This window comes from Hermetia illucens, chromosome 6 (genome assembly GCF_905115235.1).
Source record: "Hermetia illucens chromosome 6, iHerIll2.2.curated.20191125, whole genome shotgun sequence".
Lineage (NCBI taxonomy): Eukaryota > Metazoa > Arthropoda > Insecta > Diptera > Stratiomyidae > Hermetia > Hermetia illucens.
In genome coordinates, this window is record NC_051854.1 from 85377020 (window position 1) to 85383023 (window position 6004).

Here is a 6004-nt window from a genome sequence, read left to right on the forward strand (position 1 = left end):
CAGAGCAATGCCATCTATTAGCTCTTCAGAAGTCGAAAAAAGCAATAGGACTTGGAACGAAGAGGTGGAATCCGAAATTCATCCGCGTCTGTGAGGAAGATAGAACCTGATTGGTGAGACAGCGCAACGGTTAGATTATAGTCAATAAATCTCCTTAAAAACTGTCACAGTGCAAACTAATCCAATTCTTTCGAAGACTCCATGAAAAATATCGCCATCTCCGCCTTGTCTTCTTCGATCTAGAGAATTCATTTGAGCGCTTATTACACAAGTTCATTTACTATGCACTGCGGCAACATCCAGCGTCAAACAAGTTGCTTCACTAGATTCAACTGTTCTACTACAACTTGAAAAGCAAAGTTGTTTCGTCCTGTTTCATTGCAAGTAGTGAAAATTAATCCCAGGCAAGTATCCTATAATTTTTCTAAAGACCGGTCTCGTTGAGCCCGGCACTATCAGTACCAATAGCAATTACTTCCTCTATGGCTCTATCGCCCAAATTGAGTCTAAAATATCCTTGGTTTGCCTATTGGTCAATTACGATGATCTCGTTTTTTGCACTCATTTCGTTATCCTTCCCTCGAACGTTCGCTGGATGTATTTCCTCCCCGAATACGATAATTCCAAGAGAGCCTGCGAACACTGCAATCATGACGTCCGAGGTCCAGATTCAAAATTCTGCATTCTTATCGTACCGTTCAGAGTTCACACATGCGATGCGTTCCAGTTTTGCTTCCCGCATTGTGCGTGAAACATATTTTCAGATAGTTCATCTTCCAACGAAGAAGAAGCCTTGCTGTGCGGAGCCTGAAGGCACCCTAGATAAAAAAGGACCGAGTGCAAACAATTAACATTAAGCCACAATATAAAGGAGAATTTGATCGTTTTTTTTTTTGTTAATTTGCATACATGAAAACGAGGAATAATTCTTCTGAATTGTATATTTCAATAGACACGAGTAAGAAGCCGATTCCTGCAAAGAAGCTGGCAGGTAAGATTTGTTTCATATGTAGTACAAAATGAAATGAAACTATGAAAGTCGTTTTGAAGTGATTATGGTGTCCGTGTAGAAGAATCGCCATTTCCTCGCACCCTGCCACTTTAGTAGAATGCCACCACGAGAACTAATAGATGTAAGGAAATTTTAAAGAATCAACTCTAGCCTTTCCTGTTGTTTTGATAACAGAGATATATGTAGCTGATAATTGTTGTGTCATCCAAAGGATAATAGCAGATGTATTCTCTAATGCTTGCAATTTACACCGCGCGAATGGAGCTGCTATATCTAGTTTTAATATAGTATGCGCTCTGGATGGAAGCAGGGGTTGCATCTGTTTGGAGCCCCAAGAAAGGGGTTGTTCAAGATTTTTCTATGAGCACAATTTTTAATTATAATCGACAACCAATATACAAATCGTAATCATAACCGTACAAACAACCCAAATTTTATTGAAGTTCCTCCGCAGCGAGCAGTTGAATTGCCTTTACTAGATAATTAAATGAAAAAGTCATAATTAGATTTTCATGTCGATCAAATAATAACTCTTTGCCCACCGATTTTTGTATCATGATTTGACGTCGGATACCAGTCGACTCAACTATGAATGAGTATCTGAATCAAATCAGGGAAATAATCTCAGGCGAGCGCAATGCTCACCACATTGTTTCCTACTGTGTACTGTAGTGTACCGTTTCGGTCTTGAATGAAGTGCTCTAACACACTTCCAGGCCCTGATACAATATGGGGCTGTTGCGCCAACGATTATTATTATTTTCCGAGTTGTCATAATCTCGGCAGATGCCAAATTTTACCTAATACTAGCACAAAGTAGCAAGCATTTAGGCTCGAACGATCCTCCGTCGAGAACTTCCCGCAACATTGAGCACGTATGCAGAATAGTGTTCTTCTGCATGGTTTGAACCAGACTGTGAGAGTCCCAGGACATCAAGAAAAGCTGTGAAGGATGTAGGTACAATATCTGTAGCTGACAATATTATGAGAACTACAACCACCTGCTCGAGACGCCAATTTTCTTTGATTTTCCGAGCCAGTAGTTCATAGTTCACCTTCTTCTCCACGTATTTTCAGTCAACGTTGCTATTATGGGCGATAGTAACATCAATAATATACGCGGAGCGATTCTTGTCAACTACCAGCATGTCAGGCTTGTTGTGCGATATGTCGTGGGCAGTTAGAACTTGCCGGTCCCAATACATGCTATAAGCAGAACTATCAAGTAGTGCTTGCTGTTCATATCGGTAAACCGGACATGTTCCCGTGATCAGCCTAGCTTGTATGCAAGGTTTTGATGAATCATCATATCATATGTCAGCTGGTATACTGCACCGGTGCCACAACAGTGCAGTCAGAAATGAAATGGTCCAATGACTCTAACACCGAACCACACATTCTACACTGGTCGTTCTCCATACGCTCTTTCATGATGAGCTTTTTCTAAGCTCGGGTGCCGACCATGCCGTCCTGAATGGCACACATGAATCCCTCCGTCTCAGCAAAGAGCTCCCCAGGAACAGCCATCTGTTCGACAAATGGCTGCCAAAGACAATTCACATGTTTACCGTGCTTTGCCTTCGACTTCCATTCATCGATCCACTCTTGGTCCACTTTCACCCCACTCAGAGGATTGAAAGATCGCTCCTTCAGGTTAAGCGGAGTCAGTCCACAGTCAGCCTTACAGACAGCCGCATTCAAGGGACTCGCCTCCTCTCTGCTGTAAAAATAAGTGCGCAGCGAGTCGATATGGCGGTAATGTTGTGCTGCCACGTCAACCACGCCCCTACTTCCGATGTCACGAGGCACATCCTTCCACTCCACGGCACAGTTTGTATGATGCATTCGGAATTCGGACAAAGTAGTCCGTATCCGCCGCTGGACGTTTTCCAGATCGGTTTTTGTCCACGGCAATACTTCGAATCCATAAGCCAGTGAAGGGAAAGCGAATACATTCAATGCGCTTATCTTATTTTTCCCCGAGAAATGCGACGACACAGGAATTCGGACAGTAGAGCATCCTTTATTTCACCAACTCGAGCATTGTTTTTTTTTGCAGAATTTCTAAAAAGTCTGTCATAGCTTCGATGTGGAAGTCACCAATGCTATGTTCGGCATGCGGCTCGTGATAACCTTTGCGAATATCACGGCTGAACATGTCTATTATTCGCAACAGACTTCTAAGATGGTCGTCAGTACCGGTATACAGCTTGATATCATCTAAGTACATCAAGTGTGTTAACTCACACTTAGCACGTAGGCCATTTCTGATTGCGAAACCATGCCCTCTAGCATCATTCAGTAGCCATGAAAGGGGGTTCAGAACCATACAAAACCAAAGGGGATTCAACGAATCCCCCTGGAAGATGCCTCTCCCTATACGGATGTTCTCTGAGGTATAAGCACTGATAAGGTGGTATTCCACCCTTCCATGACTGTCGCCAAAAACTTTATTAGTTTCGTATCAATGCGATACAGATGTAGAACATCAATTAATCAAGTATGCGGGACGCTATCGAAAGCCTTGGCATAATCGATAAAGCTAAATAAAGAGGTTTCTTTGGCCTCTAGTTGCTTGTCCTACATCTACCGAGTCGATAATAAGTTGCTCTTTGCAACCCCTTGACCCAACTCGGCAGCCCTTCTGCTCCTCCGACAGAATGTTGTTGGTCTCAAGGTGCGCATTGACCTTCCACTAATAATGGACGTTATGAGTTTGTAGAGGGTTGGTAAGTAAGTAATCGGTCTTGTGTCTGCGGTTTCCTGCATCGTGTCCTTCTTAGGGATAAGGTAGGTAATCCCCGCAGTGAGGAAGGATGGAAATTCCTCCGGCCGACTCATGACCTCATTTATACTGCGTGCCAACCGACTATGTACGCTGGTAAATTTCTTATACCAGAAATTCTGCACCCGATCCAGACCTGGACCCCTCCAGTTCTTTGAGCTGTTTATGGCCCGTCGAACTTCCTCTTCGGTAACATCTGCAAAATTCATGCCAGGCGTATTGGCATGGCAGGTGCCTTCAGCGGTGATCCACTCAGCATGATTAGCATGCTGGGTGGGTAACCCCCAAAGTCCACCCCAGAATTTTTTCACTTCTGTCACCGAACACTGCTCTGTCTAGGATTCGTTGAGAGATCTGAAAAAGCTCCGCTGGTTCCTCGCGTATGTTGCATTCTGGATACGTCTGGAATGACTTTCGCCATACCGACTGTATATGACAGAAAGTTTCTGTTTTAGTGTGTCCAGAATTTCAACAACGGGTGTCTCACAGGGGATGGCATAGTTCCGGTAAACCCTCTGCACTTTATTTCTCACCCGTCTGCTGGCATTGCCAGTGCTGATCTGAATCAGTCTAGCAATGTCCTGCCTTAGTGAGTCCCGCCGACGTTTCAGACAAATTTTCCATGGTAGATCTCTTTGGTCACTCAAACCAATAACACGAAAGCGAATCTTCTAACCGTGCAATCTGATAGCCGCAACTGCACTACAATATACAAGTGATTGTAGTTGCAGCAGCGACATATCAGCATACAGTCGAGATGCAATCTCATCATTGATTTGAGATAGAATTGCCGGAGTTACTGGAGATGCATAGAGCCTGGGAATACCTGGTCTATGCAAAGGATCCATATCTGAGAATTCTATACATGCTCTTTGGAATTCGCCCCGAACCTCAGCAGAGCGGCGCGGTGTTGTTGATGCCGCCGCCTCTGCCCTCATCGACTCTTGGTCACCAGTTTCCCCGATGACCTCAAGTCGAACACGTTCCCTGATGGTGGCCGGGATTGTGTCGCTGCGAGTAATAAAGCGGTACTTGTCTGCGACTCGCTGTACGGTGCGTGTGAATTGGGTGAAATGCTTGACGAATCTCTGATGCAACAAGGGCCGGTAAGATGTTGTACCCGCCCCCGCCGTTATTTCGTAGTAGGAGCGGATGATGAAGAGGTTCATTTCTTCAGTCCATTTCGCTGCCTACGCGAACCTGCTGAAGTGGTCGCCATAGTTTGTGGCGAAACAGCTGCAGCAGGCGGAGCTGTGCTCCTAGCCGTCGTGGCGCCTAGACGTCAAACCGCCCCACGACTAGCGGTTTCGACGCCGTGCTGTCCATTGCCAGACCCCGACCCAGTCACCAAGTCAGACGACTCCCGCCGGTTATCCGTACCGGACCTTAAATTCCTTCTTCTTCTCATAGATGGATTTGTATTTTATACCTAACTGCCAGATGTTCGGATAGCTTCCTCAGTGAGTAATCTGCAAGACTGCAAAGTTCCTGCACTTTCCTCACCTACTCCCTGAGACGCTGCGGTGGCGTACAGCCATTCAGACTGAAGCTATCCACCCCTCCTCCTTTCATAACCGAGCTTGGGACCAGCTACGGCCGAGTTATAATTATTGTATTCACATATATACTACATAAACAACCACAAATGAATAAAATCTATCTAAATTTATTTGTCTAATATCTATTTTCATTTTTTTTTTGTCTAGAAAGACATTTGCTTTATGATATAATCCATTAATCACATGAACTTTGTATAGGGGTATTCGGGTACCCCAGGTGGATTATACGTGTACTTTTTTCTACTTCAAGATGAAAGAAAATTGCTCAATGCATAATTTGATAGAAAACTGTCCAATCGTTAAGATTCGAGAGGGTTTTAATTATTTTGTCCAAGAACGAAAGTAATTTAACAAATTGTGATCGATGAAAGCAGATATGAGTAACGTGTTTAATCGACAAACAGTGTCTCCCATTTTATGTTGTGCACTCCTTTTCAGAACTTATCTCCTAAATAGACATCTAAAACTGCCAACTAGTTACCCATTGCCATTTTCCATTCTGAGATGGCCAAAGCGACCACCAAATATTTACTTCATACAGCAGTAACTGAATTTCTCGACCGTTTATCCAAGCGGATGTTTCCATCTAGTACGTTTTCACCGCCCATAGTCACCACACTCACAGTTGGTATTTCGGATCAATTCGCG